This window comes from Plecotus auritus (assembly GCF_963455305.1).
Source record: "Plecotus auritus genome assembly, chromosome: 2".
NCBI classification, from domain to species: Eukaryota; Metazoa; Chordata; class Mammalia; order Chiroptera; family Vespertilionidae; genus Plecotus; species Plecotus auritus.
In genome coordinates, this window is record NC_137771.1 from 28,111,142 (window position 1) to 28,124,811 (window position 13,670).

Here is a 13,670-nt window from a genome sequence, read left to right on the forward strand (position 1 = left end):
GCCAGTTTAGGCCCGATCCTCAGGATCGAGCCTAAACCGGCAGTCAGACATCCCCTGAGGGGTCCCGGATTGGAGAGGGTACAGGCTGGGCTGAGGGGATCCCCCCCTTGTGCATGAATTTCGTGCACCGGGGCTCTAGTCAATGATAAGAGACAATCATCGATGGGCTACCTCCTACATGCCCCCTACCCGGGATCAAGCCCGAAACCTAGGCATGTGACCTGACCGGTAATTGAACTGTGACCTCGTGGTTCATGGGTCAATGCTCAACCACTGAGCCATACTGGCCAGGCATCACTTTGGGACAAGGGGAAGAAATAAATCATTGTGGGAGTGTTGTTTCAGAAGTGTGCTCACAATAGCCCTGGCTGGTTTGGCTCAATGGATAGAGCGTTGGCCTGGGGACTGAGGGGTCCCGGGTTTGATTCCGGCCAAGGGCACATGCCTGGGTTGCGGGCTCGATCCCCAGTGGGGGGTGTGCAGGAGGCAGCCAATCAATGATTCTCTCTCATCATTGATGTTTCTATCTCTCCCTCTTGCTTCCTCTCTAAAATCAATAAAATATATTTAAGAAGAAAAAAAGTGTGCTCACATAAATTGAAGTTTGTGTTTACATTTTACTATTTTGGTATGAGTTTATGAGTAATCTTAGAATGAAAGATAAATGGGACGGAGGAGAAAGCTTTTTCAGTTCTTGGGGAGACAAAGATACTTGGGTTTCTGGATAATAGTTCTCTTCTAGGCTTCCTGGATATTTTCTTTAAAAAGCATTTTGGAAACATTTAAAGTCACTGCATATATGTATTAATAGTTCTGCCTTTATCAGGAGACTTAGTATTTTGCTGCTTGTGTGGCAGTTTTGAGCAATGAGATTTAAAACTTTTTGTGAAATAAATAAAATACAGAATTAACTCAGTCTTAGTTTACTTTCAGTTGTTATTCAAGATAGAGAATATTTTTCTCTCAGGAATCTGTTTTTGTATTTATTAATAAACTGGTTTAATATTTATAAGCAAGCAGATCTACTTTTAACTTTTTAAAAATATTTTTTTATTGATTTTAGAGAGAAAGGGAGAGGGAGAGAAAGAGAAAGATAGTAACATCAGTGATGAGAGAGAAATATTGATCGGCTGCCTCCTACACGTCCCCCACTGGGGATCAAACCTATGACCTCCTGGTTCATAGGTCAATGCTCAACCACTAAGCCATTCCAACTTTTTAGATTTTTGTATTGTTTCACTTAAATATATATATATATATATATATATATATATATATATATATATATATGTGTGTGTGTGTGTGTGTGTGTGTATATATATATACATATATATATATGTGTGTGTATATATATATATATATATGTATATATATATATATATATATTTCAGAGAGGAAGGGAAAGGAAGAGAGAGATAGAAACATCAATGATGAGAGGGAATCATTGATTGGCTGCCTCCTGCACGCCCCCTACTGGGACCGAGCCTGCACCTGGGCATGTGCCCTTGACTAGAATCGACCCCAGGACCTTTGAGTCTCCAGGCCGATGCTTTATCCACTGAGCCAAAACGGCCAGGGTGTATTGTTTCATTTAAAAAAAAATAAAATTAGATCACGAGCTTGATTGGTCCTCTTTTTATTATGTGTAGTGCTATTGACATGATCAGATGATTGCTGAGCAATGTTTATTCTGCCGTTAGCTGTCTTAATTGGACCATAAAAACCAGGGACAGAAAAGAGAAAGCCAGACTGAACGAACCAGTTCTGTTTAGTGTCACCTGATGTGAGGCTCAGGTGGATAATGTCTGTTCAGCTGAGTTTTCCTTATAAGTCATCATATCTAGGACCTAGCACAACCAGTTTTTCATGATGTAATATCTCTAAAACATGTTTAACTGCAGCAAACCTTACCCAAGGATATTATTGTGTTTTTTATGGGCTTAGCTTTATAGCTCTTTTGGGACTTGAGATCTGAGCCATTGCCTTCTCTTCTGCTTTTTAGTTATTGGTAATTTTTTCTTGTCCAAGAGTGTGATGGTATCTTTGCTTTATTTGGAACTAAAATGCAAAGCACTTCCTTTTATTGCTGTATGTTAAAACTTAGTGGAATCTGAAAGCGTATGTTACTTGACCTATCCTTCCAAAATTATGGGAGGAAATCAGATAATATACCATAACTTCTGGAAATACTTTTTTAAAGAAAAATAAACCATTCTAAGTAGGTCTCAGATATAGGCCATTTAGAAAACATTAATATAAACATCATCCCGATATCTTAGTATTTCGTTGTGGTTTATTTCAGGCCTCTTAATTGTTTTTATCAGAACTTTGGAGTCAGACATTTTTTTTTTCCTGGAAAAAAACCTCTTACAGTATGTCAAAAGAACTCTTACAGTATGGCAAAAGAACTCTTACAGTATGTATAGTGCTTATTGCCCAAAGTTGGCAGTAGGAAGGCTTATAAAGCAAAGCAGTTAGATTTTCATTGGTTTGCAGATCAAATAGGCAGTTCTTTTTTTTTTTTTTTTTAAATAAAAAATGAAGGTATTTTTGAACCACTGGCCTTTTTTCTTCCATATCCATTGTCACAGAACAAAACATGGTCTCTGGAGCCAAACAGATCCAGATTCTAGTACTCTCTCCAAACTTTGTCAAGTTGCTTAAATGCTCTGAACCTCATTTTCGATAATAAAATAGGGGTAATTTTATCTCAGGTAAACACTCAGCACAGTTTCCAGGCATATTCTTGGTGAGCAATAAGTAGTAATTTTCTTGACAGCTTTGATATAATGGCCACAGAACTCTTACTTGGTCCTGTTATATAGTACTAGAGGCCCGGTGCACAAATTCATGCATGGGTGGGGTCCTGCCAGCCTGCCCTGATGGGGGCCGATCAGGCCGAGCCAGTGCGGGGGAAGGGGACTTAGGAGGTTGGCTGGCCAGCCCCAACCCCCATTGGGGTGTGGGGGGGTGATTGCAGGTGGGGCCAGCTGGGGGGAGGGGCTGCAGGCAGTTGTCCAGCCAGCCCCACCTTGATTGGAGGGGGGGCGATCGGGGGCCGGGCCAGCCAGGGGGAGGGGTTTCGGGAGGTTGGGGTGGGGGCATTTGGGGCCGAATTGGGCTGGTTGGCCTCCGCAGTGCGTGTAGCGACCAGTCATTCCGGTCATTCCATCGTTCTGGTCGCTTGGCTTTTATATATAGATTGAGGAGGTACAAGTCTAATAGTAGTGTCAATGTGTGTTTTTTCCAGAATGAAAAAGCTAGGTGTGTTTTAAACTGCTGTCATACCTCTCCCTCACTTTTCTGTTTAGGTAATTAACTTTTGAGGAGAGACAGCATTTAAGCTCTTATGTTTAGCTCTGAGCTTTATACAGAACTCTGAACTCAATAAATATTTGACTGACTGATGTAAATGACACCAAGAAACATAATATTATTTTCCTTGTGCTTGTTTAGAAAGTGTCAAAGCTCAAAGTGTATCTTAGATTTGTGAACATTATGATATAGGATAGTGACCCATACATTTTTTTATTATGTATCTATTATTAGTTTCTGTGGCTGCCATATCAAATTACCACAAACCTACTGGCTTAAAACAACACAAAATTATAATTTTACAATTCTGTAGGTCAGAAGTCTGACATGGGTCTTATTGGGCTAAAATCAAGGTTTAGGAAGGCTGTATTCCTTTCTGGAGGCTCTAGGGCAGGGGTGGGCAAACTTTTTGACTCGAGGGCCACAATGGGTTCTTAAACTGGACCGGAGGGCCGGAACAAAAGCATGGATGGAGTGTTTGTGTGAACTAATATAAATTCAAAGTAAAGGAGCGGAGGGGAGAGCAAGAGAACCCTCCGCTCTTTCGGCTCCGAGGGCCGGATAGAACAGCCGAACGGGCCGGATCCGGCCCGCGGGCTGTAGTTTGCCCACGGCTGCTCTAGGGGGAAAATCTATTAACTTTTCTTCAGCTTCTGGTGCTGCTTGCATTCCTTGGCTTGTAGCCCTCTTCCATTTTCAAAGCCAATAGTGACTAATTCAGTCTTTTTTGCATTGTATCTCTCTGACATTAACTCTTCTGCCTTTCTCTCTCTTTCACATTTGAGGACCATTTGATTACATTGTATCCACCTTGATAATCCAGGATAATCTCCCTATTTTAAAGTCAGCTGAACACCAACACAAACAAACAAGAACACACACACACCAAAAAAAACCACACAAAACCTTCCCCAAACAATCCAATTAAAAAATGGGCAAAGGACCTGAATAGGCACCTCTCCAAAAAAGACATACAGATGGCCAATAGACATATGAAAAGATGTTCAATATCACTAATCATTAGAAATGCAAATTAAAATCACAATGAGATATCACCTCACACCTGTCAGAATGGTTATCATCAATAAATCAACAAACAAGTGTTGGTGAGGATGTTGAGAAAAGGGAACCCTCATGCTCTATTGATGAGAATGCAGACTGGTACAGCCACTGTGAAAAGCAGTATAGAGTTATCTCAAAAAATTAAAGATAGAACTGTCTTATGATCTAGTGATTCTACTTCTAGGAATTTATCAGAAGAAACCTGAAGCATTAAATTGAAAGACTATATGTACCCTATGTTCATTGCAGCATTATTTACAACTAGAGGCCCAGTGCATGAATCCGTGCACAGGTGGGGTGGGTCCCTCGGCCAGGCCAGCGATGGGGGCTGGTTGGGGGGGCTGACTGGCTGGGGGGAAAGACCATGGGAGGTTGGCCAGCCGGGGGGAGGGACCACAGTAGGTTGACTGGCCAGGGGGAGGGACTCTGGGAGGTTGTCTGGCTGTGGGGAGGGATAGTAGGAGGTTGGCCGACAGGGAGGGACTGCGAGAGGTTGGCCAGCCAGGGGGAGGGACTGTGGCAGGTTGGCTGGCTGCGGGGAGGGACCGTGGGAAGTTCGCCAGCCAACCATGGGAGGTTGGCTGTGGGAGCTCACTGACCACCAGGGGGGCAGCTCCTGCATTGAGCTTCTGCCCCCTGGTGGTCACTGTGTATCATAGCAACTAGTCGACCAGTTGTTCAGTCGCTTAGGCTTTTATATATATAAACTAGAGGTCTGGTGCACGAAATTCGTGTACTCGGTTGGCGGGGGTGTCCTTCAGCCCAGCTTGCACCCTCTCGCTGTCCGGGAACCCTGCAGTTGATCGCCCCAAAGAGGTAGGCCCCACCCACCCGGCTAGGGCTCTGCGATCAATTGCCCCACAGAGGGAGGCCCCGCCCACCCGCCGCAGCCTGCTGGTTGGTGGCCTGGGCCTCCCTCTTTGGGGTGATCACGGAGCCCCCCTGATTTATCGCCCCACTGGCCAGTGGCCTGAGCCTCCTTCTGCGGTGCGATTGTGGGGTGATGGTGGGGCCCTCTGACCAATTGTATTGCATCCACCTTGGCTGGCCTGGTGCTGGTGCGTGTCATAGCATGATCATCTGGACGGTTGTTCTGCTGTTAGGCTGTTTAGTTGATTTGCATATTACACTTTTATTATTATAGATAGCCAAGATGTAGAAGCAGTCCAAGTATTCATCAGTAGATGAGTGGATAAAAATGCTGTGGTACATTTACACAATGGAATACTATTCGGCCATACAAAAAGGAAATCTTACCTTTCGCAACAGCATAGTGGACCTGGAGAGCATTATGCTAAGTGAAGTATGCCAGTGAGACAAAGACAAGTACCATATGATTTCACTCATATGTGGAATCTAATGAACAAATGAACTAACAAGCAAAATAGAGACAGACTTATAGCCAGTGAGCAGGCTGACAGCTTTCAGAGGTGGGGACTATGGGGGAGGGGGAAGGGATTGAGCAAAAAAGAAAAAAACATGGCATGGACAACAGTGTGGGGATTATGGGGGTTGAGGGAAGGAGTAGGAAGGTATAGGAGGGATAAATGGTGATGGATGGAGACTGGACTTAGGGTGGTGAACATACAATACAGTGTATAGATGATGTGTTATAGGATTGTGCACCTGAAATCTATATAACTTTATTAACCAGTGTCACCGCAATAAATTCAATAAAAAGGAAAAAAAATAAAGTCAGCTGATTAGCAGCCTTAATTCCATCTGCAATTTTTTAAAAATATATTTTATTGATTTTTTACAGAGAGGAAGGGAGAGGGATAGAGAGTCAGAAACATCGATGAGAGAGAAACATCGATCAGCTGCTTCCTGCAAACCCCCCACTGGGTATGTACCCGCAACTAAGGTACATGCCCTTGACCGGAATCCAACCTGGGACCCTTGAGTCCGCAGGCCGACGCTCTATCCACTGAGCCAAACCGGTTAGGGCTCCATCTGCAATTTTAATTCATTCCCCTTGCAATATAACATAACATATTCACAAGTTCTGGGGATTAGGATATGGGCATCTTTGGACATCTTCTCCCTACCATAGTGTCCCATTAGGAAAACATTTTTTAGCACATCCCCATGTGTTACTATTAATCCATATTAAATATTAGTGAAACTCAATTTCTTTTTTATATAAAAACTAGAGGCCCCATGCACGAAAATTTTTATATAAAAACTAGAGGTCCCTCAGCCCAGCCTGTACCCTCTCATAATCTGGGACCCCTCGGGTAGGGTCCCTAGGCCTGGCCTGAGATCAGGGCCTATCGGGGCTTTCCTTCCCCCGGCTGCAGGCAGCTGACCCCACCCCGCTGCTGCCACTGCTTGCCATCTGTGTAGCGCTTCCCCCGCAACCCCCCTACCACCGGTGGCCTGCCTCTGCGGGGCGATTGCTGGTCTTCCACACACCTGCCTCAGAGTTGCCAACAGTGGCCTGGGCCTCCCTTTTTCTTGGCTGGGGGGCGGGGTCAGCCCTACGAGGGGCCATCTTCCTACCTGATCGCCCCTAACTGCTCACCTGCCTACCTGATCACCCCTAACCATTTGCCTACCTTCCTGATCACCCCTAACTGCTTGCTGGGGGCTGGAGCCAGCCCTGCGAGGGGCTGTCTGCCTACCTGATCGCCCCTAACTACTTGCCTGCCTACCTGATCACCCCTAACTGCATGCTGGGGTGCGGGGCCAGCCCTGCAGGGGCCATCTGCCTACCTGATCGCCCCTAACCGCTGGTCTGCTTGCCTGATTGCCCCTAACCACTCTGCCTGCCTGCCTAGTTGCCCTAACCGCTTGCTTGGGGGCGGGGCCACCCTGGTGAGGGGCCGTGAGGGGCCGTGGTGGTTCTGGTCTCTGGTCGTTCCAGTCGTTATGCTTATGGTGGCTGGCCTTTTATTATATAGGATAATATAAGTAAAAATTCTAATTTTGTCCCATACTTAAATGGATAACCTGGCTCATTTCCCATTTTGGAGACTATTGGCTAGCAAGAGGGCCTAGGGAAGGTCCTGCCCTGGAGTAAGAATTTTAATTTTTAATTGAATTCAATAAATATTTACTAGGCACTAACTATGAACAAGGCAGTGTTTTAGGTATAAATAGAGACACAAAACTACATGGTGTATTTAATCCAGGTGGGCTAACTACTGTAGTAAACAACTTAAAATCTTGTTGGCTTAAAAGCTTGTTTCCATGTTCCAGTCCAATCCATGTTGGGTGGTGGGGAAAGAGGAGTTTTTTTTGTTTTGTTTTGTTTTTTTTTACTACCAAGGACAGGGCCTTAGATTTCTCTGCTGGATCTTCTGCATCTGCTGGCAGATGAAAAAATAAAGTGTGGAGAATAGTGTTGAGGGTTTTTATGGGACAGGCCTAGGAATGACATAATCACCTCTGCCCCTATACCACTGGCCAGAGCTCAGTGTTATGGTCTTAACCAATAGTTAATAGACACGTAGTGTACTTCAAGGAAATGTAGTATACTTTAGAAGGAAAAGGGGAGCAGTTTAGTAAAAAAAAAAAAAAAAAAAAAAATAGACATTTTCTTCCACACATAATAACATCTCTGTCCTCAAGAACCCTTTAATTTAGTGGAAGAAACAAACATAGATAAAACTTGATGTAGAAGGCAGGCCTCATAAGTGTTACAGCAGAGGTTTATATGGAGTGATATGTGTGTAGAGGGAAGAGAAAGACTAATTTTAGTTAGGAAGATTAGGGAAATATTTGAAATTATGTCTCTGAGATAGGAATTATTCTAACTATCCTCAAAGGGCCATTTTAAGATTTAAATGACTTAATATATGCTGGTGCCAGGCTTACTCAATGCTATATAATTGTTTGGTGCTGTTGTTGTTATTATTTGGAGATATTCTTGAACTGAGTTTTTAAGGATTGGTATAACTTTGAAAAAAGGAATTCCAAACGGACTCATTCTAGCAACAATATGGAATTCAGAACATACTTAGGAGTGGCAGATTATATAACCAAACCATAGAGAATGCAGGTGGATGTAATAGAAGATAAGGAAGAGAGGCTTGAGTCAGATCATTCAGACTCTTGAATAACATGCTAAGGAATTTGGACTTTGATCAGGAGCTGTGAGCTGCCACAAAAAGTTTTTGAGTAACCAGTAGCTTCTTAAGAAAAGGGATTGTGTCTTGTTCATTTTTATATCCCTTATATAACTATGATTAAGAGCACAGACACTAGAACCCACTGTTTAGGTTTGAGAGGGGAAGGAAGAGAAAGATAAACATCGATTTGTTATTTCACTCATTTATGCATTCATTGGTTGATTCTTATATGTGTCCTGACTGGGGATCGAACCTGGAACCTTGGTGTATCAGGATGATGTTCCAACCAGCTGAGCTACCCAGCCAGGCTGAGCCTCAGTTTCTTTATCAATATGAGTGTGATAATAAAAGTACTATTCACTGGGTTATTGTGAGGATTAAATGAATATAATGTAAACTGCTTAGAATAATGCTTGCATAGGAAGTGCTCTTTAAGAGATTGTTGTTACCATAATCATTATAATCATTAACATAATCAGAGGTAGGAAATGATGATGCTATGGGAGAATGGTGTACATGGAGTGTCTTGATGGTTCAGAAGCATGTTATAGTTCAGAAGGGAGCTAAATTTGTTCTGTGGGAAAGGATGTATTTGAACCGGGTTTTGAGGATGGGTAGATTCTGTGTGAAAATGAGGGGGTAGGGGCATTCTAGCTAGTGGGAATGGCCTGAGAAAAGGCGAAGATGTGGGAAAGCATGGTAATGACACTATGGGAAATGGTAAATCATGCTATAGGAAAGACTGAGACAAATTAAGTTTCAGGTCAAAGTTGAATTTACTAATAGTATCAGAGTTGGGAGTTTCCTGTCGTGGTATTGCTAACTTTAGAGATCAGCTATCTTTTGTACAGACTGAGCCTTGCTACTCAATGGATGGTCCATGTACCCAACAACATCGGCATCACCTAGGAGCTTGTTAGGAATTCAGACTCTCAGACCCCACCCCCCCAATAGAATCAGAGTCTGCAATTTACATGATTGCTAGGTGATTCGTTTCCACATTAAATTTATGAGATATTGAGCTAAAAAACAAAGCAACTCTCCTACTTCTCAATATGATTGTGTGTGTAATATGAAACTAAAACTTATAAAGTTGAATAATCACTCCTTCTCAAACATAAGCATTAAGAAAGTGCTTCCTTCTTGCGCTAAGTAATTCTAACTGACATGATTTGAGGGGGGGCGGGGGGGGGTTAGTCAGGAATAAGAATCACTCAGGATGTAATTTTTTAGGTCTTGTCTTAAACCAGAATGATTTGAGGTTTTATCCACACCTTAAGAGTTTGATATAATTAGGCAATAACAATTTTAGTGAAAACTTATTGTTAATATGAAGTGCTTTTCTAGGCATATATCACTTCCCTGTTAAGATTGAGTAATATTTCCCTTTAAAATATATTCTGTTTATAGCAACTGGAATGATTAAGCTCCTCTTCCATATAAAGCTAATGCCTGCTGCAGCTTGCCAGCTCTGTGACACCTTTTTGCATGTGGTGGTGATGGAAAAGAAATGAGGTTGAGGAGGTCAGGCAGAAAAGCTTCTCATAGAAGTAGAGTTGTGCTACAACCACTGTGATGTGGTGATGTGAGTAGGGGGAGTGGAAGAAAGCAGACAGAAAACTGTTGCATGAAGCCAGTGCCTCTCTGAATGTGCTATCTGTGATGCCTCTGTGGGTGATGTGGTCATAATGACTGTGGGTTTGGGGGAAGGAAGCAGGTGTATCACACTGAAGCCAGGTCTTTTCAGCTTCTAGGAGTCCCATTATTTTAGAGTGTAGCCATTGTTTTGCAAGTAGAATCCTACTGCCTGGCTTCTATATAAATAATTTACTTAATAAAATAAATACCTCTTGGCTTTCCAGCCTTGTACCTGCCTCTAAGTGTTTTTTTCTTATAAAATGAGTTTACACCGTGAAGCTAACTTGATGGTTATTGTTTTTTTTCCATTCAATAAATGGTTGTTTAGGCCTCATGTGCAAAGCATTGTGTTTCAGGCAAAACATATATAAACAGATGAGATGAGATCTGTACTTGGTAAAAATCTTTCTATATTACCATTTGGAGGAGTCAGAAATGTTAAAAGAGGAAGAGGAATAGCTAACATTTTTCTAGTGCTTATTATGTTACAGAAGCCCAAGTTACCTCATTTCATCTTCACAGTAACCATATAGGTTAGTTAACATTAATATTTCCACTTTGCATGTGAAGAAACTGAAATATAGAGAGGTCATCAGTAAGTAGCAGAGCAGGATTCAAATCCAAGCAGTCTGATTCCAGACCCTGGATCACTTTGCTTATGTTAATGAGCAATCTTTCAGAGGGGGGTGAAAGTGCTAGTAGTACTGTGAGGAGGGGGAGAGTGGAGAGAAAAGGAGAGAAAAGAGAGAGAGAAGAGGGAAGATTAATGCTGAGGACATCCAGGAGATTGTTTAGCTGATTCTGGAAGAATGATCTTCAGTAAGTGAGTAAAATCTCCCGGCTCAGGGAGGAGCTTGAACTAAAGTTTCCAGTCATAAAAACATTCATGCCATTCAACAAATCTTTACTGAGAGTTTGCTTACTGTGTGCCAGATGCTATACTAGGTACTAAAATGCAGAGATAAATAAAACTCTGAATCTTCTGCAATAAGGAAAGGTACAAAAAAGTGATGTGGGTTATTATCCTAATAGTGGCCCGGTGCATGAATTCGTGTACATTGAAAGGAAATTAATTAGGAGAAATATTTTAATATCGCTATTCGCCCTTTCTCTATAATGGAAGTGTCGACCAAATTCACGATCGACAATGACAGATCAAAACACATGCATGCAATTGGCACCAGCTACAGCTTTATATGTATCGAGCATGTATGAGTCAACTTAGCCTTTTATATATATACTAGAGGCCCGGTGCATGAAATTCGTGCACGGGGTGTGTGTCCCCTCAGCCAGCCTGCACCCTCTCCAATCTGGGACCCCTCGAGGGATCGGGCCTAAACGGGCAGTCGGACATCCCTCTCACAATCCAGGACTGCTGGCTCCCAACTGCTCGCCTGCCTGCCTTCCTGATTGCCCCTAACTGCTTCTGCTGCCAGCCTGATCACCCCCTAAACCACTCCCCTGGCAGCCTTATTGATGCCTAACTGCTCCCCTGCTAGCCTGTTTGCCCTTAACTGCCCTCCCCTTCAGGCCTGGTCCCCCCCAACTGCCCTTCCCTACAGGTCTGGTTGCCTCCAACTTCCCTCCTCTGCGGCCTGGTCACCCCTAACTGCCCTCGCCTGCAGGCTTGATCGCCCCCAACTGCCCTCCCTTGCAGGCCTGGTCCCTCCCAAATGCCCTCCCCTGCTGACTATCTTGTGGTGCCATCTTGTGTCCACATGGGGGCAGCCATCTCTGACCACATGGGGGCAGCCATCTTGTGTGTTGGAGTGATGGTCAATTTGCATATTACTCTTTTATTAGGATAGAGGCTGGTGCACGGGTGGGGGCCAGCTGGTTTGCCCTGAAGGGTATCCCGGATCAGTGTGGGGGTTCCCTTGGGGCGTGGGGTGGCCTGGGCGAGGGGCCTGTGGTGGTTTGCAGGCTGGCCACGCTCCCCGGTGACCCAAGCGGAGGCCCTGGTATCTGGGATTTATTTATCTTCTATAATTGAAACTTTGTAGCCTTGCATGCAGGCCAAGGCAGGTCAGGGCTGCAGAAGCTTGGCTTCCTCCATCGATGGGGGCAACTTAAGCCTCCTGCTCGCTCCGTGGCTGCAGCTATTTTGGTTGGGTTAATTTGCATACTTGCTCCTTATTGGCTGGTGGGTGTGGGCTTGTGGGTGTATCGGAGTGGTGGTTAATTTGCATATTACTCTTTTATTAAATAGGATAAACTTGCTTAATTAGACCTGCTTTTTGATGTAGCCTAAACTTTTTCCAGCCCAGTGAAGCACCCTAACTTCTCTTTCAGGTAATTGTCAACAAACACAGCAGTAAATATCACACAAAGCAGATTATTATTGTAGATCATGCTGGGGAAACATAGGGTAAAATATTTAACTGTAGCAGTGTTTGACTATATTCTGTGCAGTGAGAAAACCTGAAGTCATTTTCAAGGTCCACCATTTCTTCTTTTCAGTCAGGTCAAGTTTCTAAGCTTTCTAAATCTCTGTTTTCTGGCCAATGAAAGGAAAATAGAATTCCACCGAGTCTCCTATCTACCTACTCCAGGACTTCTGTGAGGATCAAATGAGATGAGGCACGGGAAAACACTTCACAGACATTTGGTTAAAGTGTAAAATGTTTCTACCTGGCTATAAAGCAAGTTGTGTTCCTGGGCTGAATAAACTGCAAGGAGGCTAGTCACTAGGGAGAGGAAGCCGGGTGTTGCTACCTGACGTCATTACTTGGACAGACACTTAGCATATTAGCCTTTTATATATTTAGATTTCATAGAGAGGGAAACTAATACTTGTCAATAAAGGGTGGAGGTGAGATTTGAACCCTTACCCTCTAACTTCAGAGCCCTTTAACCATTCTGTTTTGCTTTCCATTTCTTTCCATGCCAGAGATGAGTTTCTCAGCTAGTTATTGGAATCTGCATTCTATTTTCAGTACTGCCTAGGATCTTTCCTCAGGTTCTTCTTTTCTCAAGTTCCCACCAAGTCTCTGGATGCACTTAGAAAAAACCAGTGGTCAGCTTTGGCTGGATGGCTCAGTTGGTTGGAGCATCGTCCCATAAAACAGGAGGTTGCAGGTTCGATTCCCCGTTAGGACACATACCTAGGTTGCAGGTTCAATCCCTGGTTGGGATGCCTGAGGGAGGCCACGATTGATGTTTCTCTCTCACATTGATGTTTCTCTCTCTCTTTCTCCCTTCCTCACTTTCTATAATCAATAAAAAACTTATCAATAGGTGAGGGTTTTAAAAGAAAGGAAAGAAAGAAAAGATAAAAACAGTGGTCCAGAAATCACCTCCTAGAGAAACTCTGAAATTTCCACATATGTTAATTTTGGTTGAAGCAGCATGTCTGGTGCCCTAACTGGTTTGGCTCTATGGATAGAATGTCAGCCTGCGGACTGAAGGGTTTCAGGTTCTATTCCGGTCAAGGGCACATGCCTGGGTTGTGGGCTTGATCCCCAGTAGGAGGCGTGCAGGAGGCAGCCGATCAATGATTCTCTTTCATCATTGATGTTTCTATCTCTCCCTCTCCCTTCCTCTCTAAAATCAATAAAAATATACTTAAAAAAAAAAAACAAC

At 43.4% G+C, this 13,670-nt stretch overlaps 1 protein-coding gene across 4 annotated transcripts in view; it reads left to right on the forward strand.

The window, feature by feature from the left end:
* The window catches only part of TESK2 (testis associated actin remodelling kinase 2), a 148,188-nt gene that overhangs the window by 82,798 nt on the left and 51,720 nt on the right, over positions 1 to 13,670 (forward strand). The gene's annotated exons all lie outside the window — the stretch shown is intronic.